The following is a 23,353-nucleotide window of genomic DNA, read 5'->3' as shown; positions in this document are numbered from 1 at the left end:
CAGCTGGTGGTGCTTCATGAAAAAAATCAGGTCATAGTGTTGGCCAGCGACATCATAATTTTTGGATGGGGCCCAGGAATATATTTATCAAGCAGTATTTTGTATGATTCCTATACACACCTAAGTGTGAGAGCTGATTGTGTAATGCCTGAGAGAGTAGTCCCTGAGGTTAAATTCTGCCTCTGCTTCTTGTTTGGCTTGTGGCAAATTATTTAGGCCTTAGTTTTCTGTTCTCTCTTCTGGAAAATGGGAATAGTAGGTAAACCTACTTCATCAGGCTCCTAGGAGGATGCAATGACATAATGTGTGTCGTGTTTGAGAGTATGTGACTCAAATCCAAGCTGCAGTAGGTGGTGGCTACAGTTGCTTACAGTTTTCGTAGTTTTTTATCCACTGCTCTGACTAAATACCATAGACTAAATTACTTATGGAGGAAAGAAACTTATCTCTCACAGTTCTGGAGGCTGGGAGGCCCAGCATAAAGATCCTGTTATCAGATGATGGCCTTCTCACCGTATCATAGGTGACAGAGGACACCATGTGATGTGAGGGAAGCTGCAAGCTCAGGTCTCTTTTCCTCTTATGAAGCATAGTGAGGCTGCTGCATCACGATCTCACGTAACCCTGATTATCCCTCATTGGCCCCATCTCCAGTGGCACCAACTTGTGAATTTGAGGATTCAATTTTTAACAGATGAACTTGTGGGGGAACCATTCAAATCACAGCAAGAACCTAGACTGTACGTCTCAATAATAATAATGAATTAAGGCATCCTTCAATTTTGTAAACATGTTTGTGGCAGCATGCAACTCACATTACTTACTGCATATTGTAGGTTTTACTATAGATAATATTAGCCATGTGCATAAGAGTTTCAGCTATGGTAAATGACCCGTGGAGGCACCATTCACCTGGGACTCCCTTCACTGGCCCACTATGGCTGCTAAGGTACAAGGATGCTCCTGAGAATGGAGCTATTGGATGACTAGACTAGAGGTGTTTGGTAGAACTAGCCTAATGGAGCATCATGCAGGCAAGGGAATGCAGCATGACTGTTCTTTGATTCTATAAACCGATCCTTTTATTGAAAGGGAGAGGAAAAGGGAGAAAAGAGTAAAATATTTTCTTCTAAGTATCTGGCATCTCATGATGTAGATGTCAATGAATACTTTCTTTCTTTCCTTCTTTCTTCCTTCCTTCCATCTATCTTTTACACTAAATCTATCCCTTCTCCTTTTCAAAAATAAGACACAGTTCTTCCAAGGAAGGATAAATGTTTATCTGTTAATCTTCTCCAAGTACTTTTTTTAAGTAGGTCCCTTCTTCTTCTTCCTCTTCCTTCTCCTCTTCTCCTTCTCCTTCTCCTTCTCCTTCTCCTTCTCCTTCTTCTTCACCTCCTCCTCCTCTTCCTTCATACCAGGAATCAAACTCACAACCTTGTGTTTGCCGGGCAGCCACTTATGCCCCTCAGCTATGTCCCTGACTGTTTTCTTAGGTATTTGTTCCTTTACTCTTATACAAAGGGTCACATATTTACTGGCTGTTTAAAAGGGAGTTTGTCCTTGATTCTAACTATTCTGTTTATTTTGAAGAATAAGTAAATGCTTGCCACAGCTTCCACCTCTTCTTCTTGATGTGGTGTTTACATTTACTTCCCTTCAAAAACCATGCCATTTTCTGCCACTTCCCATCCTGAAGCCAAGCTAGCCACTGTGTTCTGATACTACTTACCAACCACCAGATAAAGCCCTGACAAATGATTACTAGAAATAGAAACAGAATGGACAAACACTGTTTTTTCCCCCTCAGGCTCTTTACACCAGTTGTCTTCAGATTTATTATGATGCTGTGCCTCTGTCTGCTAAAAAGAATCCTGTGAACATATAATATACATGTATGCATGTTTTATATATGATATAATTGAACTTAAATATAATTATATTATGCATATAATGAAACATACTTAAGATATAAATTAAATGAGATGAGAAAGAAATATTTTAGTTTATTTTTTTGTTTCAGTGGTTGTGATGGTTAATTCTATGTGTCACCTTGACTGGGAAATGGGGTTCCTAGATATTTGGTAAGATTATTCTGTGTGTGTCGTGAGGTGTCTTTGGTTAAGAACACATTGAATCAGCAGACTGAAGAAAGCAGACTTCCCTCTCCAATGTGAGTGGTCATCACTCAGTCTCTTAGAGGCATGAATAGAACAAAAGTGAGTAGGAAGGATTTGTTCTTTTTGCTTGACTGCTTGAGCTGGGAACTCCTTCTCTTGTTTTTGAACTGGAACGCGCACCTTTGGTGCCCTTGGCTCTCAGGCCTGTGGACATGGACTGAATGACACCACCAGATTCCTTCATTCCAGCTGACAAACACCAGGTTGTGGGACTTCTTACCCTTTAGCTAGTGTGAGCCAGTTCCTTAAAATCTCTCTTTCCTCCTATTAATAAAACAGCAATATAAATCACTTTGTTTAGGGTTTTAAGATACTTAACATACCCTAAATTTTAAGGATCTCTAAACTCTAAATTCCAAACCTTTGAAATAAAGTTCACTGGCCTTTGAGGATCTTCATTATTCCTAGATCTTATATAAATGATGAGATTCTAGATTTTGAGTTAAGACTCTGTATTAGTCAGATTTTCCATCTTTGGGACACAATAACCAATGTCCATAACTTAAAGGAGAAGCAGTTTAATTTGATTCATGGTTTCAGAGACTTCAGCCAGGGATTCAGTTCAGGGTTTGCTAGCTCCAGACCTGAAACATCACGGCAGAAGGTGTGGTTGAGTAAAGTTGCTTGGCTCAAGGCAGCTGAGAAGAGCAGGGGACAGATAGTACCAGAGAGGAAGTGGCCAGGAACTAGATATGTTACCTAAGGTCGTGCCTCCATGCCTTCCCAGACACATCCAGAAGCATGCTTCACCAATCCTTTGGTTGGCTTCCAAGCCAATCAAGTTGACATAGTCAAACTTAAAAGTAACAAGTCCTAATGAGATGTGGGTTTGGAGGGATTATATACATTTTGCCTTCTTGTTGGAGGAACTGAACCACTGAGGATTAATGGTAGACTCTGATAGCCAACCTACAAGATGACCCCTAGCATGTGGTGGGTGTGATGGTGCGTGACTTCTGAAATTACTTTTGTGCTGCTTTCTTGAATCACTCAATCTTGGGAGAAGCCAACTGCCATGTTATATGGAGACTGAAACAGTCAAATAGAAGGGCCATGTGGCTAGGAATTGAGTACACATCTTACAGCATCAACTTGCCAGCCAATAGAGTGAGCCACTTTGGAAGTGATCCTTTCATCTGTAACCCTGGTCAGCATGTTGCCTGTGATCTCACACGATACATTGAGTCAGAACCACCCACAAAACTGTGATCACCCAACTGACCAATAGCAACTGTGTGTGATTACAAATATTTGTTACCTTTTAAAGTCATTAAATTTGGGGGCAATTTATTATACAATAATAGATAATACAACTTTGAATACGTTTGTGGGTTGCTTTTCAGATATAATTAATTTTTCACCTTTTGTCTTTCACGTGAACAATCAGTACTCATGGTAGGATTTGGAGAGGTACTGATCGTGCTATTATTGTTTGTGCTGGCCTTGGTGGCATTGTCTTCCATCTGAGTTGTCACTGAAGAAATCATTTAAGCTACTTGCGTGTATTGCAGGTGTTACACACATTGTAAAGTACCACAATGCATTGAAAGTAGGTGAAAGACCGAGGACCACTGTCACATTTCTACGCTGTCTACGCTGCCACATTTCAGTCACCCAGCTTTCCACCATAGTTCCTTCTAGACGATGTGACCTTATCTTCTGATTGAAAAAAGGTACCATTGTTAACTGTATATTATATACTAGTGGGCCAATTTCTTTCTGAATTTTTTGCTGAAATAAAAATATAAACAAAACCCCAATATCTTTTACACACATTACTCTAGGCTTTAGGTTAGATACGATAGACTTTGGAGACTTCTGGTTTTAAACAGGGCTTGGTAGTCTGCTACCTATTTTTGTAAGTGAAGTGTTGTTAGAACATAGCAGTGCTTGCTCCACATTGTCCTTGGCTGCTTTTGCATTACAAAGGCAGAGTGAGCACCTGCAACAGAGATTATGTGAGCTTCGAAGCCTGATCTGCAGTAGTCCCCTCATCCATGTCATGCTTTCTTCTGTTTTGGTTACCTAAGGTCAACTGTAATTTCCAAAAAATATTAAATGGAAAAAATCTCAGAAATAAACATTTCATAAGTTTTAAGCTACACGTCATTTTGAATAGTATGATGAAACCTTGCAACAGCTAGCTACGCCCTGTCCAGTCCAGGATGTGAACTGTCCAGCCTAGCTACACTGTGTAGGCTTCCCATTTTCCAGTTACTTAAGTAGCTGCTTAGGTGATCAGATGGACTTACATAGGTTCATAGTGTTTGTGTTTAAATAACCTTTATTTTGCTTAATAAAGGCTCTGAAGCATAAGAATTGTGATGCTGGCAATTTGGATATGTCTAAGAGAAGCTATAAAGTGCTTCCTTTAAGTGAAAAGGTGCTCTATGATAAAAATTATCTATCTTGAAATTGTGAAGAAGGAAAAAGAAACTCTTGTCAATTTTTTTTGTTGCACCTCATTATACAAAAGTTAAAGCCACTGTGTATATGCTTAGTTAGTTGCAAAAGGGATTAAATTCGTGACTGGAAGACATGAAGAGAAAACATGTCCCAATTGATGGCAACATGTTGAACCAAAAGCCATGGAGTCTGTATAAAGACCTCAACGAGGAATCTCCTGATATGTGTCACCAGCCATTTACTTCAAGGAAAGGATAAATAACCAGATTTAGGGATATATTTAGAGGGTCAAATAGAAAAATTGCTAGAAAGGCTGCCTATACCATTGATGAAATTACTACCATATTTCTATAAGAACTGAAGAAGTTGAAGAGGAAAAAGTTCAGCTCTTACAAACCTGTAACAAGATGCCCAAAAGAACCTCTATTTGTAAAAGAGCAAAAGAGTTACCAGGGCATGAGTAGGTAGACAGATTAGATCTGGGACTATGTGGTAGCACTTCATATGACAAAGCCAGGCATAGTGTAAAGACAGAATAACCAGCATGTTCTCAAAAATGAAAGCAAAATTTATCTACCTATCTATGACAACATAGATAATGTGGTCACAGCTCATGACCAAATACTTTATCCTAGACATGAAAAAATACTTGCAAGCACAAGGGTTAGAATTTAAGATCCTATTAATAATGGGCAATGTGCCTAGTCATCTTGTTTGCTGTGAAAATGTTGAGATTGTATTTCTATCTTGCTTCAGTTCCTCGATCATGAGATCAGTTTGTTAAGGCCACATACACCCACCTGGTATTTGATCATATCAGTTAGTAATGGTATGGGTTCTAATCTGGACACAACACAGTGCTGAAATAGCATTCACTCCTTCTGACCTGATACTATTCATCAAAGCTGCAATGGATAAATTAAAATTACAACTATGAATTGCTGAACTAATAGAATACAACTATGAATGATTTTTTAAAAATTTCAGGGGATTGATATAAAAGTTGGGAAATCATTCAGCCAGCAAGATAAGTTGATATAGAAAGACTTGCTGATGATGTATTTGACAAGGACGTGGGAGAACATCATAAAGGCCATTGAGAATTATTAAAAAACAAGGATTTGGAACTTTTTGAATCATTTGCAGAGGAAGTTGAAGATGAGGAATCTGAAGAAGAACCAATATGAACATTACCAAAGTTTTCCAAAGTATTTTGAATTGTATAAGCATCAAAGGACAAACTTGTAGGATATAACCCTTGGATAAAATGCAGCATAGAAGTTAATGATCAGTGAAAGGTTGCAACCTCTGAAACCAGTTAAGGAGACAGCTTCACATTGCATAGTTCTTCCAAAAGTTTTCTAAAAACAAAAAACAAAGAATGAAGTGAAAAAAAGCCAGCCAACAACAAACCTTGCAACTATAGAGGGTCTCCCACCATTCACATCATTTGCTCTTGACACTCAAGACACCAGCATTTCCATGGCTCAGTGATCCAGGATCACCCACAGCAGATGATCCTCTTTCTGACATATTGTCAGGTCAGTAGGAGCCTGAGGCTGTGTGTCACAGTGCCTGTGTTGTTTCTCTCACTTTATCTCATCATAAAGGCATTGTATCATCTAATGTCATCATAACAGGAAGAGAGGTGACTACAGTACTGTAGGATTTTGAGAGACAGCAAAAGACAACATTCATATGATTTTTATTACAATATGTTTTAATTGTTCTATTTTATTATTAGTAATTGATACTAATCTCTTAGTGTGTCTACTTTGTAAGTTAAGCCCCAACATATGTATATTTAGGAAAAAACCCAATATATATAGGATTAGCACTACCTGAGGTTTGAGAGGGTTTTGGAACATATCCCCTACTAATAAGATGGGAATGCAGTATTTACTATTTGGACCTTTACAGAAAAAGGTTGCTATCTTTGCTTTAGCAAATGGACAGAGCTTGAGGCATCCCAAATGCCTAGCATCAATTCATTTCTTTACTCATACAGAGGCAGGTAATTTGAAGTGTAAAATTCACCCACAACTTCTGAGAGAATGTATTTCTGTATTTGCCCATGGCTGTGTAATTCTGGCTGAGGTTCAGGACCTGGGGCTTTGATTCTTTTAAACAGACTGTATCCCAGGGTCCAGGTACAACTTCAACTTCAAGGGAGCCAATAGTGAGTAGAAGAAAAAAAGCCTCTTTTTATTCTATTACACTCTTACAACACAATCTACACTGTATTTTTGACACCAGATGTGTGCAGATTCCTCATCTTCTTCCAGCGAGCAAGCAATCAGTTCTCAAACAGGTATCAGCTGGGTATCCTTTAATTAAGTTTAATTCTGACATCCTGTATCTTAGGATAGTGTAGATGCCTCAAGCTGAAGGTAAAGTGTCAGGTGTCACAAGGTTGTCCTCTTTTTAGTTACAAATCTCAAGTAATAGGTTGTTACCTGTACTTCTGACCAATCAGCTATAAATTGAGGTTTCTATGAACCCTTCCTTGGATTTAATTAACTTGCTAGGGTGGCTCACTGAGCCCAGGGAAACACTTATATTGGTTTATTATAAAAGATATTGCAAAAGATATAGATGAACAGCCAGATGGCAGAGACGCAGAGCGCGAGGTATGTACTCAGGGGTGGGAGGTGAGGAGTTACTCCCTGTCTGATATCCCTCCTTCCAGCAGTCTTCATGTGTTCAGCTGTGTGGAGGCTGTCTGAACTCCGTTCTCTTGAATTTTTATAGGCGCTTCCTGCAGGCATCTTGATTAAATCGATGCCTAGCTTGACCTTCAGCCTTTCTCCCATCTCTCCCCTCCCCAGAGGTTGGGGAATGGGGTTGAAAAGTTACTTCCTTACTTTCTCATACAGAAAGATGCATTGCTGTGGAGATTCCAAGAATTCAGGAGTTATATGGCAGGAAACAGGAAAGAAGACCAATGTAAATAGCTGTACATATCTCTTCTGTGGCATCTTATGCACCAGAGCTGAAGGGGCGCACCAGTAAGCTTTCTATTTTTACACTGTGTTACAGAAGACTGAACCCAGGGCCTGGGCACCAAGTTATGTACCCAGTCATTTATTTATTTATTTTAAAAAGTTTGAGACAAGAGCTCCGTAAGTTACAAAGTTTCCCAGGCTGGCCTGTATATGAACTTGTGACCCTCCTGCCTCCGCCTCCTGGAGTGTGTGATGACAGGTACGTGCCACCATGCCCAACTTCATTGGCCTTTCTTTTTGCCCGTTATCTGTCCCAGATGAAAACCCAAAGACTTCTGCTCCTTATTCTCTCACAACTGTTGTCTTCAGTGTTTTTCCTTTTGTACGTTCTTCTCCAAGATGTTTACTTGAATGTCACCTTCTCACCCGGGCTCAGTTTCAATGCCTCCTCTGCAGGCAGGCTTCTCTCAACACAGTCTAAGTGCCCACTGTCCATTACTTTCTCACTGCTTTGGGTTAGTTTTTCACTGTACTTATCAATATCTGAAATTATTTTATCTTTGTCTACTGTCTTTTTCTGACAACAAATTATTGGAATGCAAGAACCAGAAGAGGAAGGACTTCGTTGTCTTACGCATAACTCTATCTTTAGGCTTAAAAAGAGGACTTCATCCAAAATTCCAAAGTTGAGAATAATCAGGAAGGAAGTCTAGTGTTAGTCTGTGTTTTGTTGTGGATCAAGTATTGTGATAATGTTCATAAATCATGCTATTGGCTAGGAAAATGCTTGGCTTGAATATAACATATTGCTTTTTTCCTTGTTTCAGATTCATTAGGAATGTTCATTAAATTAGAATTTAACTGATATTGTGATTTTTAAAAACATTTTTTTTTGTCTTTTTCCTTTTTATCGGTACCAGGGATCGAACTCATGACTGCCTGCTTGCAAGGCAGACGCTTATGCTGCTGAGCTAAATCCCCAGCCCCGATATTGTGATTTTTTAAACAATGAAATGAAATATATCTTATGTCTAGAATTCTTAGGGTTTTTTTGGTAGTAGGATTCGAACTCAGGACCTTGCATTTGCCAGGCAGGTGCTTATGCTGCTGAGCTATATCCCTGGCCTACTTAGTTGTTTAAACACTACAGTACCTTTGTCTTTTAAACTCCTTTATTTTCTCCTCTTTCATTATGGTTTACAGACAATGTTTTATATATTGGGCAAGAATACTTGCTTTACATTCTTTCCATTGCTCCATTGTCTTTATTTCTTGGAGAGAAAGATTTTTCCTTTGCTGTCTTTGAGAGCTTCTCCATGATGACTGCCTTCCCCACAGTGTCTGGCATCAGTGCGTGCTCACCTTTGAGAGTACACTCATCTTTGGCAGGATGGTTTCTTAAGATAATATAGGTTCCTAACTGTGCTTTTCTTCTAGACAGTCTTCTTTTCCTTCTGAGACCGACTGAGCTTCGGTGGTTCTGTACTGTGTTTTTATGTTTAAATTTTAAATTGTGTTTAAATATCTGTAATACAAATTTATCATTGTAACAATTTTAAGTGTATATAGTTCAGTAGTGTTGAGCATATTTACGTGGTTGTGCAGAACTTTTTCATCTTGCAAAAGTAAAAATTATATCCCTCTCACAGTGCCCTCTTTCCCCCTTCTCTGCAGCCCCTGGCAACCATATTTCTACTTTCCATTTCTGTGAGTGGCCACTTTAGGTGTTTAAAATAAATGGAATCATAAAAATACTTGTCTATTTCTGACTAACCTATTTCATTTAGCACAATGTCCTTAAGGTTCATTCATGTTATAGTGTGTGTCAGAATTTTCTTCTTTTCTAAGACTGAATAGTATTTTTTTTGCAGGGGGTGGGTGGGTACTGGGAATTAAACTCATGACCTTGTGCTTGGCTAGGCAGGCACTTATGTTGCTGAGCTATATCCCCAGCCCCCATGAATAGTATTCTTGTATATATATACACACCATATTTTATTTATTCATCCCCTTGGGTTTATTTTCTATCTTTGTCAATTATAAATAACACTTCTATGAACACAGATGTGCAAATATCTTTTTGGGACCCTTCAATTCTTTTGTATATCTAGTAATAAGTGGGCTTGCTGCATGTGTTTGTATTAATTTCTTGGTTGGAGTTCCCTCAGCTTGTAGATAATACAGCTGCGAGCACTACATTATGTGTGCAGAACAGACATGTGGTTTCAACCTCCTGTGGGTGTCTTTTGGTATCCACTGCCCCAAGTTGCTGACAAGCTTCCTTGTTGATACCCTAAACCAATATGCCAAGCTTCTAAATTCAGTGTCACAGCACAGACACAGCTTTATGGCTCCCAGTTTCATATGGGAGCTTAGTTTCAGCTCCCTGCTTTGTGTGGGCCCAATCCCTTGCTGCCTTTTCCTGTGCAGGCCTTAAAATGTGGGTCCCAAGCATTTTAAACCGTATCTGTTAGAGCACCTCTGTCATCTGTTTGGCTTCAGCTGCTACTCATCTATTTTTCTTTATTTCTGACACTTGGAGATTTATTGTTTTTGAGTATACATTTAAAAAAGTTTATTCAACATTTTCAGGTGCTTGGAATATGTGTGTGTGTATCCTTTTAGGTCTGCTCAGCCTGTGGTGCCAGTACATGTTTATCTGTTTAGTAAGTATTTTTTGAGCATTTATGACCTACACCATGATAAACCTAAAATGGCTAAATAGTAAATCCGAAATCCTGAGACTGGGAAAGATGTTTCGGCATAATACCCAAATGACAAGGTGCAAATATAACTATGGAGTGGGAGTGGTGGGAGTGTTTTTAGCCTCGACCCCAAATAGAAAGGTTCTCTTCTTGTCAAAGGCACAGAATCAGCCCTTTGTCAGGCTGTGCCATTTGGAGAACCCAGGTGCTAAGCATGCAGGTTACAGAATAGACCCTCCATGGACCCTCTAATACAGAATAGACACCCCTCCATGGAAGGAAAGGAAGCCATTCATGGCAATAAATACAGTTGTTGGTTGGTATTTGGAATATTGCTTCCAGCACCTCCTGAAGATCCTTGACTCCAAGGATGCTTAAAAATCTTTATATAAAATAGCACAACTGTGCATATGACCTAGGTACATCCTTTTGTATGCTTTAAATGACCTCTAAATAACTTGTAATACTAATATAGTGTAAATGCTCTTTAAGTAGTTGTTATACTGTGTTGTTTAGGGAACAATGACAAGAAAAATTTGTACATGTGTAGTACAGATGTGATTTTTTTCCCAAATATTTTTGATCCACTGTTGGTTGAACCCACAGTGCAGACCTATGAATTTGGGGGCTGACTGTAACAACAGGCAGGCAATTTGCCTCACGGATTGCAGGGTACCTTAGGCTGCTTAGAGATGGCATCGTCAATCAATATTTAAATATACATGCAGCAAACATATCGGCAAAGACCAGGAATTTTCTTTTTCTGCAAATGGGAATAAGGACAATGAGACAAGGAAGAGTCTATTCTATACAGTTTGACATGGGAAGGGGTCTACATTGGACATACAGAAGAGGATTAGAAGAACTTGAAAAATGAGAGAAAAATAGACCAGAAGGCATCTTTTATTGTTGTTCTTATCACTATGTTTGGTTAAAAAATTCTAATATTACTTAGAGTGATTAGTAATATATTCTAGAATTACATAGCATTTCTCGTTTGTCATAATTGCCTAAATTAATTATAGAGTAAAATATACGTGAGTCCACTTGTGATCCCAGCTACTTGGAAGGTCTGGGCTGGAGAACTGACAGCTAACGGCCAGCCTGGGCAATTCAAAGGACTCTGTCTCTAAATACAAGTTTAAGAAGGGATGGTGTTTGGCTTAGTGGTAGTGTGCTTAGCTAGCATGTATGAGGCCCTGGGTTCAGTACCAAGTAACCTGTCCCCTGCCCAAATGCATGTATGTGTACTCATGTTATTTTAAATTTTTTTAACCCTCTCTTTATGTTTCTTCTTCTTACAAAATTCTGAATTAAAAAGTACTTGCAAGTACTGCTGGAGGTAGATTCTTGAACTACGAGAGCCTTGCCCGACTTTGTAGGCAAAATACTAATGCATGCTTGTAGTGTATAAAACTGGAAAAGAAGCCGTTCTGTGAAATATCACTCAACATCTCACTTTTGTGTAATCATTACTTATTAGTTATGTAACGATAATTCACGCAGCATCTCAGTGTGCTAGGTATCCTCTTTGCCCTTTGGTTTTAGATGGGAAAATTAAATAATTTGCCCAGTATCACCCAGCCAGTAAATGGAAAAAAGAAATTTGGCATAGAATTCTGAACAGGATTTTTTTTAACCTAAGAATTTTCATTTTAATCATGAATGGGTGTGCATTTTTTAAAAAAATGATTTTTATGCATTAATACGATTGTATGACCTTTTTCTTTAGCTTGTTAATATGGTGGATTATACTGATTGATTTTTGAATATTGAACTGGATTCGCATCCCTAGCATAAATTCTACTTGGTCATGGATATGAATTTTTAATATAGTGCTGAATTTTATTTGCTAGTATTTTGGTAAGGATTTTTGCATCTATATTCATGGGGCATATTGATTTGTGGTTTTCTTTTTTACATTGCCTTTTGCTGATTTTTGTATTGGGGTAACACTAGCTTTACAAAATAAAATGTTCTCTTTTCAGTTTTCTGGGATATATTATAAGAAATTTGTGCTAATTTTCACTTCTGTGTTGAATATTTTTCCAGGGAAACTCTCTGCACCTAAGGATTTTCGTTTTTGATAATTTATTTATTTTTTTAAAAATTTTTAAAAAGAGATTAAGATAAAATAGGATATAACAAAGCAGATCAGAACAGAACAATTTAAGCAACACAGTATTTTACCACAAGACAACTGGATATAACAGTAGCTACCATAATGTCTCTTTCCTTGAAATAGTTGAGCATACCTTCATACAAAATAATATCAAACATAACAAAATAATATAAAACCATTAAAGAAAATGAAAGTATTACAGGGCATTCAGAACCAAATAACAAAAAACAAGCAATGGTTACTATATTATCTCATTGTCCATAAAAAATTTGTTTATACTAATTTTTGAAAATTTAAAAACCACAAATTCAATGATCTGAATAGTATTTGGGCTATTCATTAACACAATGAGTTGATAGTTGGTATTTTTGAAGATATGGTCTATTTTGTGTGAAGTGTCAGACTTATATGTGGAGAGTTGTAGTCTCTTGTTATCTTTATTGAGGCTTCTTGCTTTTTTGTTTCCAAAATTTTTACATTTGGCTGCAAGGATGAATTAATGTCTTAACTCCTTACGGTGTTTTCTGTGTCCTGTCTCTGATAGAGGTGTTGGGGGGGACTGTCAGAGTTGCACAAGGTGTACGTCTAGGCTGTCCACCCCACTTCTGTGGCATGGATGGTGCCAGCAGGTTTTCTGTGAAGTCTGGCTGGAGTAGACTGGTTTTGGCTAATAGTCTTCTGTCTGGTCCAACTGCCCCTTTCTTGGTCTTTTGGTTAAAGAGAGCAGGCTTCTGTTGGGCTATTTTTGTCTGTACCCAGTGGCTTTCAGAGCTGCCAGCTTCTAGTTCTAGGTCTTGTGTATGAGGCAAAACAAAACAAACTTAAACAAAACAAAACACCAAACAAACAAAACAAAACAAACAAACAAAAACAAAAACAGAGCTCAACACTATTGTTCAAATCCCAGGGTCTCTATGCAGCCAGCTTTTTTCTCACCATCCTTCAGTCTTCTGATGTTTGATATATGTGTGCAGATATGTAGTATCTAGCACTTTTTGTTGTAATTGGTGGGAGCAATAGGAAAAAATACTTCTCATCCTTTTGATAAATAATTTTAAGGAAAGAATGAGTGTATTATTTTACTCTGATTATGAAAATACTATATGCATATTAAGATTTTGGTAATACATAAAAGGATGAAATTAAAAGTAACAGTGGGCTGGATGAGACTGTGTAGAGAAGGAAGTAAACAGTGTAGGCAGGGGGAGGGGCCAGCAAAGCCTTTCCTATCACAGCTTTAGACACTTTCTGTCCACATTCTTATCTGTAACTCAATTTTTGAATTTAGAGAAAGATGAATAGAAATGGACTCTCCTTTAAGAAAACCTGAGCGATGCAGATTGCATTTACAAAGTGAATAGATCAGGATGCCATCCTGAATTTTACTCTAAATTATATAAAACTTCTCCAGAACTCATGTGTTGTACACAGTCAGCTTGGAATAATTTTGCTTAATAACCACTTTGGGATTCTTGGCATACGTATAGTTCACATACATATGTACAATAAACCTTCGTTTAGAAAGTGCTTTGCTGTCACAGATTATATCACATTTGATTGTTGGTCAAATCCACTCTCCCATCTAGTCTCTGATATATGACTCGAATTAAAAATCTATGAGATAAATATTCTGCGTTCTGACACCAGCGTCATAATAGTGTTCTACTGGATTATTAATAAAGAACGTTTTCAATGAGATCGCTTGTATTTGATGTACACCACAGCCAGGCATTGATGTTTTTCATGTTAGCATCATTATGCTGAGTGTTACTGTAATGGGGTTGTCCTGTCACACAACATTGGGGTCTGAATGGGTTTTTCTAAAAAGAGGCCTACATGAAGGTAGCCAGAGCCATCTTACATCATTTCTTTCATGTTTCTGTTTTAGCAGATGTTTCCCCATCTTATTTCATCTTCCTGCAAGAAATATAAATATACACAATTCATAACGTGAATTACCCCTTTAACTATGTTGTCAATTGGTTATTTAAAAACTCTCGAGTCTATGTATATGATAGCCAAACTTCGACTGGGAGAAGGGCAGACAGTCCAGTCCTCAAAGGACAAAGAGCTTTACTAATCTTAAAAAAAAAAAAAAAAAAGCAAAACACAGCAAAGAATTTCTGGACTCTTTCTACAAAAGAAAGCCATCATATTTCCACTCCTGGCTGTGTCAGCCGTGATGGGCCCCCTGCACCCCCACCTTTTTTTGTTCCAAGAATTGATTGTTGACTTCCCCTGACACCCCATCAGAACCCATTAGTCCTGAAAACTGACAAGACCAGCTGCAACAGCAAAATGGCAACTTTGAAAGGAAATATCGAAAGCACAGGCAACGCTGAGCGATTAAGACCCACACAAGACCCAAACGCAGGCAGCAACCACCTCTCTCCCTGCCCGCTCTGCGCAGCCCCAAGGTCGGCGAAGTCAGCAGATTTTCTTTACCCCTCGACTCCAAGGTCTTGAGGAAATTATAAGGAGTTGTGCTTTATTTTTACTTTCATTTTCAAAGGAATTGGGCTGAGGAATATGAAAACAGAGTTGGCTAAAGTGCTTCTGCTGAGAATGCTAATATTCATTATGTCTCTTTTTCAGAGCAAAGCGTTTCAGAAGTGAGTAGCTCCCAGTGCTGGGCTCTTGAAGGCCATTGTGGAAACCCTGGCAGCTTTCTAAGTTATGAGTCCGTTCTTTAGCAGAGTTATACAGTGTCTGTGTTCCCAGAATTGCAGTAATGGCAATAGCCAGCATTCCTTGTGATTGTACAGTTGATTGCCCAGGGGGAAAATGTGACAATTCTAGATTTCCAATAGACCTTGTTTTTGCAAAGATAGAAGTTCAAGCAGGGGCAGCCAACTTGTCAAAATCTTGAGTCAAGGCACAAGTTGAATCTAACTTTAGTTAAAGGGCTGAATATAAGTTTTGTACAGTGAAATCCTGGGAGACAGGGTAATGGAATAAATAGTGCTGGTCATCCATTGGAGTGAAAAATTTAACTGCAAATAGTCATTGAGTCAAGAACAGATAAGAATAAAAGGCCTTGCTAGGCATGGTGTTCAAGGCCAGTCTGAGCTACATAAATGAACAACAAAAAGCCACAAAAACAAGACAAAACAGAATAAAGGGCCACATAAAATCCCAGCGTGGAAGCATTACCATAGCCTTACCTACTGTGGTAGAAAGGACCCAAGGAACAAAGGTGGCCTAGAAACAATTATGGTCCACCTCAGATGGCCCATTCCGCAGTACCTTTCTTGCCAGGGAAGGCAGTTTTAGACTGAAAAATAAGCACAGGTCCCTTAATGAGTTTTGTGACCAAGTTTACCATCAAGATTATGGGTATCTTGGGGTTACTCTCATGCCTCTTCACCTCCAGTTAAGGGTTGTGTCTTATCAAGCTACTATTGTGTTTCTTGCTGGTTCAGATCCCCTAGGAGGCTTGAGAGGTTCAAATGTCAGCCACACCTGCAGTCTTGAGCCTCAGACAGGGGCGTGCTTACCCACTGGCCACAGAGCTGGTAAACCTTAGTTTATTTAGGTTCCTACCAGCCTTTCATATTCATACTTCTTAGGAGATAAAGGACTCACAGAAAAAGCCTAGTGCTTCTAGCGTTTGGGACCTCCATTTGGACCTTGAATCATCTACCAAGGAGCAGGCTGGAGCCCACTTGGACCCGGTGCCTCAGTGAGTACCATGCAACCTGCAGAAATCAGGCTTGACTTTGAGAGGTGGGAGTCACATTATAAATGACCTATCTGGTGCCTGTTGTAGCAGCCAACCCACTAAACTGGGAGTCGTAGCTATTGCTCAATACCTACTCTCAATCATTTCCTTTCTTTTCTGGGATCTCTGAGGCTATCTACCATCCTCTATGTTTGGTATTTAAATGATTGCCTTAGTGTGATTTACAGGGTTAGTTTGTGTCCCAGACCAGGTCCTTGTCCTATTCCCAGCATCTGCAGCACTCAGCCTCTTTGATCTATTTCTGGACCGTTTCCTTGGTCCACCTGTTTTTCTGCCTGAAGCAGAGCTTTGGGTTTGGGGCGGGGTTAGTTCTTTGTCTGAAGGCAAGCCTCATAATTTTAGTTCATCTTTGGACTCATGGCTGTGTGTGATAACTCTTCATTTAACTATCTCTGGGCTTAGTTTTGTGTTTTGGCTCCAGCTTCAATGCCCAGTCTGCTCATTACCAGTTTAGACCTTGCTTGTTTTAGCCTGTCTAAGATGCTTCTGAATTCTATCTTTGTAGAACTTGTTCTTATGTGTGTGGTGGAAGAACCATACCCAGAAGTAACTTGAAGTGTATGAGTATCTGGTCCCTTCTCCCCTGTACAAGGGAAAGCAGGAAATCAGGGCCTATCTGGGTTGCACTATCAGAGAACTCAGGGAGAATGCCAAAATCACAAACAAGGGAGAGGTTGGAGACTAAACTAGAGAGAGATGTGAAAAATGGGCCCACAAAAGCAGGAAGACCTTTGGAATCAAAGTACATCAAAGAGGGATTAGAGAACCAAGAAGATGAAGATAGAGATGGAGATGGTATTGAGAGATGACCTGGAAGGAATTGGTGCCTGGGGGGAAGTCTGGATGAAATTCAGAGAGGGATGTCAGAACATTTGTTTGTTCTTTTCTGGGGTTCTAGTCTTTGTTTTTGTGACTGAAGCAGGTCCACTTAAAGCTTCTGTGTATGGCACATAATGGATCATCACCAGTAAAGATTTATTAAGGACCTCTGGCTGCAAGCCTGAGTTCTTATGAGGAGAGAGAGCTGAGATTGGGTGCAGAGTTCTACAGTAGAGATTGGAAGTGTGGTAGTGGCCTCACAGGTAGGCAAAGCTCTCTGATGAAAAATTCTTTATTTCAAAATAGTAGATTAAAGTCATGAGAAGACAGCAATAATTTGTATGCCTACTGTGTTAGGCAGTGAGTCTTTCTCTGCCTCTGTGTGTATATAAATATATCTTACCTTGACAAAATGATATGAACAATAATCTCAATGCCATGTCATAAGTGAGGCAACTAGTTACATTTCATATTTGGGCCCTCATGATTCTTCCTTATTTAAGAAGCATCTAAACTGGAGCTGCAAGTAGGTGGTAGAGGGCTTGCCTAGCATACACAAGGCCCTTGGTTTCATCCTTGGTACTGTAGTAAGGAAAAACAAAAGACTTGTGATGGATTAACTGAGCAACTTGGAACACACAGGTGAACTGAATCAGTGTGGAACTTGGTGTGGATGGCCCACCTGAGGATTATTGCCAACAGCATAAAAGAGAACTAGAAAGAAATGGTATGCTGTTGATTCTCCTGGAGAAGGCTGTCATATTGCTTTTCCTGATATGTTCCCATCATCAGAGAAGCCCAGGTCACTGAGGATGGCTGTGGTTCTTTTTGGGAGAGCTCTGGTTCTTATGTTGAGTGTTGCTTCCTGGCTTTAGATCAGAATCTTCATCCTACTGGCACAGACTTCCTAGCTTCTATCACTGTCCTTTAAGCCTTCCCAGTGCAGATCCTTGAGATAGATGTGCATGAGACACTGCCATGGGATCCAGGTCCTCAGCTGGATTCTTTAAGTCCTTAGTTGTGCTGTCATGGTAACTTCCATGTCCTGAATATTCAAAATATTTATTTTTCCTGGTAATTTTGAGTTGAGTGAAGAGCCAGAAGGTGCATGATACTACACCTGGTTAATTCAGTGGGTGAGGACACACTGTTTTTATGAACGTATCTTTGCAACTGATGGCATTCAGCAGCTGAGTGTGCTTTTCATCATGTCTTATAAAGACACTCACAAAACTCACCATCCCCCTGCCTTACCCTCCTTAAGTGCTGGGATGACAGGTAGGTGCCACCATGTCTAGGCCCTGTTTAACTCTACTTTGGGCCAGCTGCTTTATTCCTGTACCCTCTGTTTGCTCCACACTCTGTTTGCATCCCAGATGTGGGAGTCTCCTGGTTTGCTTTCATCATATCATGCCTTGTCAACCTTGCAGGGTCTCAGCTGCCTCCAGGGAATCTCTAATGCTCTTTTGCAGTTGTCAGCCTTGATCCTTCTATTAGTCAGTGTTTACCAGAGTTAGATGTAGAAGAGTGCAAGATGTCTGTCTGTGTGCTGGAGACCCAAAGGATCCAGTCAAGCACTTGGAGCCCATCGCAATGTCCTGTGCAAGTCTGAATCAGAAAGCCAAAGGATTCTCAATGGGAGATTAGAGATCTGTGCTGAAAGGCCCAAGGGCTAGTGCTAGACACTGAAGGTTCTGAGCCACAAGGGTGAGGGATCTGCACCGGAAACCTGGAGACAGTGTTCAAGATGAAAACGAGCATTAAAGCTTCCTCAAAGAAAGAAAGCAGCCAAAGTTCCTTCAAAGAAAAATCACAGAAACTCTTCTGAAGAAAAGCAGCTGCAAAGAAATTCTTCCAAGGAAGATCAGCTGAAATCCTTCCCCCATTTCTTCTTTTATATCATGCTGACTCAAATCAGCTAGGTGTTCCCACTCATATTGCCAATTAGTCAATTAACTACCATAGCCCTGTCATCCACCTCCCCTCCTGTGGGCCTGGATCTTGTGCACCTGCTCCATGTTGTCCCTCGCCTTTTCCATGATTGTTACTATTACTTGACATCCCCCTGGATGTCCTGCTTTGGCATTGTTAATAAGTCACAACTGCTGAGCACCTCACACACAGGCTGCATGGTGCAGAGTTCCTTTATGTATGTTATTAAATCCTGGAGGTAAGAATGAGGTGGTCACTGTATCATTGTTTCATTATCTGCAGAGAAATTCAGCACCATGTGCAAGGGTCCTCCCAGGCCCCTAGTAGGTTGCTGTTTCTTCCACTGTCTTCCTCCGAGGAAGCTCTTTCTGGCACCTCTCTGCAGAGGAGTGCCTTGTTTCCTCCCAGCTCCACCTTCAACCTGACTCATTTTCCCTCTAACCATCTCTTTCCAGACTTCATTATTCTAGTTTTCTGAAATATGATTTACTGCTACTTATAGCTTTGAGAATATGAAGGAGCAACTCTTCAGTCAACCACATAGCGGTTGTCTTTCATCCATTCTAAATTACAACTTAATTTGATTTGAAGTTTATGAGATAAAATGGTAAAATTTCCAAAGAGATGTCTCAATTGCAGTTTTTAGTGGACTTAAAAGACAAGTTTGTACATGATCAGAGGTTATGGGGGTCCATAATTACATTGGTGTTTACAGATTAAAAATATATGGTAAATTATTCATTTGTATATACATATATACATAAAATAATTGCATATAGTCATACACATATACAAAATTTGATCACTTGAGTTTACATGTCTGCTCTATACTCCCATATTTTTGATTGTAAGTTGCCCAAATATAGATTAGAAAAGACAACTAGAAGTTGGATCTGAAGTGAAGATGACATTTTAGCTTGCAAAGGAGAGATATCCATTATAAAATTGATATCTATATGAACTCTTCAGAGGTGGCGTTATACATTTACTGTGCATAAAAAGATTTTGATTTGATTTGTGAAATAACTGTCTCTGCAAAGTTGTAAGTAAATACAATCTTATTTAAAATGCACTGGGAGAAAAGACAAATGGCTAATTACCATATGAAAAATGTTCGAACTTAGAGTATCAAAGAAATGTAAATTAAAGAACGCTGAGACTTTTTTGCCTATCAAATTGGCAAGTTTAAACATTATTATACTCAGAGCTTGTGAGAATGAACATTTGTTGGGAGAGTGCTTTGGCAATATGTAGATATATGTGTGTATATATATGTATTTAAATGTTTATATCTTTTGTCTAAGTAATCCTGCTTCTAGGACTTTTTCCTAAGGAAATTTTGAAATATTTATCATACAACATTATGTATAGTAGCTACAAATTAAAATCTCTATAATAGGGGAGCAGGGAAATTGTGGTAGATCTGTGATATATCTATATATCATCTGTATGAAAACATTTATACAGTAACATTTTAAGTAAAAAGGCAGGATACAATTCTGCTTTTTCCAGTAGTACCACAATTTTATGAAAGAGTTTACTTGTAGAAATCGATAGAAAAAAGACTAGAAAGAAATATATCAACATGTTAACAGCCAGTGAGTCTGTATTGGTTTTTATGTTTCCGTTTCTTTGTGTTTCCAAATTTTTACAAGAGTAAGTGTATCTGAAAGGAGCCCAAAGACATCAAGGCTGTACCACCGCTCAACAATGCACTGGTGTGGGCAAGAGATCAAAGTAAGCAGCTCAGATACTTTCCTCTGTTCCCAGCATGCAGGAATTAGGAACACGTTGGAAACACAAGGTAGACCAGCACGACTGTCTTCCAGAAAAGACGCAAATGTGAGGACAGAGCCGAGACAGTCCCACAGCAAAACACTGGCTGAGGCTGGAGGCCTGTGGAGCTGAGAGGAAAGAGTCTGGGCTCTGGAATTCTGAACTGAGAGTGGTCCCAGGAGCAAGGGGTGAGTCTCCCGTAGTAGGGTCCCATCCTGGATCAAGGGTTGGGCATTTGGTCTCTGCCTGGTAGCAGGGAAGCTAAGAAGATTCCAACCAACTTGCTTTAGGTGTCAGCACGTGACAGGCTGCTGACCAGAGGCAGAGGGTAGAAGCGAGGCGCCCACAGGACTGGGAGGCAGAGCACAGTCTGTCATGGTTAGGGTTGAGAACAAGGAAGACCTGAAAGGGTGACACCATAGTTCTAAGCTGCAGGCCTCCAAGAAATCAGGCAGAGGCATCTCAGGCTGGGGAAGGGACAACTCCCTGTATCAGTTGGGAATTTTAGTATGGAAATTGTGGCACAGATCCCTGATGTTTATTATTATTTTTTGAATAATAAGAATTCTAGAGCTGGTACTCAATACCACCACCAAGGATCTGGGCTCTCTCCAACATTCTCTTTTTTGCTGAATTTGTGGTTCATGCGTTAGGGTCATAAGGTGGCTGCTGCAGCTCCAAGTATCACAGCTCCTCCCTTTCCAGAAGCTGCCAAGCAAAATCTCCATTACATCTTGTGAGGCTGGACTGAGTCACATGTCCCCTACTCTTGTCTTCATAGGAGGCAGGGACACTGAAAGTCTGGCAAAGGGAAACAAATGGTCACAACTGTCTACTGGCGTGACACATTTGTTGCCACCTATGGTAAAACTGAACTTTTATTACAGAAATGGGAATGGCTGTTGGGTGGGCCATGCCCATGAAATATGAGCTCTCAAACAAAATGAGAAGAATTCATCCCTGGAAACTATAAATACTAGAGACTCTGAAAATTACTTTGAAATAAATACATTTACAATTTTCTTTCTTTCTTTCTTTCTTTTTTTTTTTTGTCTTTTTAATTTTTATCGTACCAGGGATCGAACTCACGACTGCCTGATTGCAAGGCAGGCGCTTATGCCACTGAGCTAAATCCCCAGCCCCACATTTACAATTTTCAATAATGCATGATAAACAATGATAAAACGTGAATTAAGTGGTAAATGTATTAAGAAGAGATGGATATAAATAAAAATCAGAAATGTTGGAAATGAAAAACATGCAATCAAGTGAAAAAGCAAACTTTTTAAGTGATGTAGTGAACTGTATGTTCTTGAGATAGAGAAGGAAGCCAGAACTTTGCCTCTCTCCTGGAATGATCTGATGAGAGGGAAAGAAAAGGAAATCTGAAACAAAATTTATGGAGGGCAGGTTGAGAAATGACAAGCTGTTATGATAGACATTTCTAAAAGACAACAGCAAGCAAAGCAGAGAAGCAATGTTTGAAAGATGTAAGCTCATACTTTTCTAAAATTAAAGGTAAACCTGAATCCTGGCATGAAAAGGGCATTTTGTTAAGCACAGCAGAGAGAAAGATAAAAACAAAACAAACTTTGGCTTTCATAAACAGTTTTGCGAAACTACAGAATGGCAGGACTAAAGAGAGAAAATTATCAGTGACAAATCAGCTTACCAAGGCACGGCGGTCACACTGGTAGCAGAGTTTTCATCAGTCACATGAGCCGGCAGATGATGGAGTAAGATCTTAAAGATGTAGAGGGAAAACAGCTATGAAGCGAGATATATGCAGGGGTTCAGTCACTCTTTCAGACAAAAAGGGGGAAAAAAAGCAAAACAAAAAACACCTGCCAAAAGGAAGCAAATGGTCCCAGCTGCCTATGACAGTCATGTGCTTCTGGCAGGACATTCTGCAGCGTGTGACAAGACAGAGCTGGATCATCTACCTAAACAGCGAAGCTAAAACTACACAAATAAAACGGAAAACTTTCGTGAACTTAAGGAAGATAAATCTTTTTGAAAGCCTATATTGTTACTGTTTTGGGTTTGTTGTTGTTGTTTGTCTCTTTTGCTTTTATTGTTTTTTTTCCCCTTTAAATAAAATAAAACAGATAAAATTTCTCGGGACACAAATAAATATGAACCATGAAAAAAAATTAAGTTGAATTGTTTTCAAAATTAAAAACTTTTGCCCTCAAAAACTATTAAGAAAATAAAAAGCTACAGAATGAAGGAAAATATTTGTTGTGTGTGTGTCTGACAAAGGGCTTGCTTCTAGAACATACAAAGAATTCTTATAATTTAATAATGAAAACCCAATTCAAAGTAGATAAAATATTTGAACAAAACTTTCAAAAGGATGAATAAAATGACCAATAAACATATAAAAAGATTAATATGATTATCCATCATGGAAAGCCAAAAATAAAACCACACAGAACAGCCACTGTTTACTCACTAGATTGAAAAAGACTGAAGTTATAAGACTGAATACCCCAACTGTCGGGAAAATTGTAGGACAAGAAAAACCCTCAGAAAGTGCTCTTATGAGTATAAAATGTACAATCACTTTGGAAATTTGCTAGTTCTTTAAAAATTGAACCATACTTGCCATCTGATCCAGGAATTTCACAGTTGGGTGCTTATCATAAATTAATGAAAGAATGTGTCCACAGTAATATTTATGCAAAAATGTTCATAATGGTCTCGATTATAATGCCTAGAAATGA

At 39.1% G+C, this 23,353-nt stretch overlaps 1 long non-coding RNA gene across 1 annotated transcript in view; it reads left to right on the top strand.

The window, feature by feature from the left end:
- The window catches only part of LOC134472197 (uncharacterized), a 58,618-nt gene extending 35,852 nt beyond the window's left edge, over nucleotides 1–22,766 (top strand). Inside the window, exons 2-3 of the long non-coding RNA XR_010042069.1 lie at nucleotides 20,622–20,815; nucleotides 21,704–22,766. This is a non-coding gene — a long non-coding RNA (uncharacterized LOC134472197). The remainder of the gene's footprint in view (nucleotides 1–20,621; nucleotides 20,816–21,703) is intronic.
- Nucleotides 22,767–23,353: the final 587 nt, after the last annotated feature.

This window comes from Cavia porcellus, unplaced genomic scaffold, assembly GCF_034190915.1.
Source record: "Cavia porcellus strain 051 isolate PalLab524CR breed Dunkin Hartley unplaced genomic scaffold, mCavPor4.1 scaffold_22, whole genome shotgun sequence".
In the NCBI taxonomy this organism is placed as follows: Eukaryota; Metazoa; Chordata; class Mammalia; order Rodentia; family Caviidae; genus Cavia; species Cavia porcellus.
Note: the sequence above shows the minus strand (reverse complement) of the source record. Positions and strands in the feature narration are given on the sequence as shown.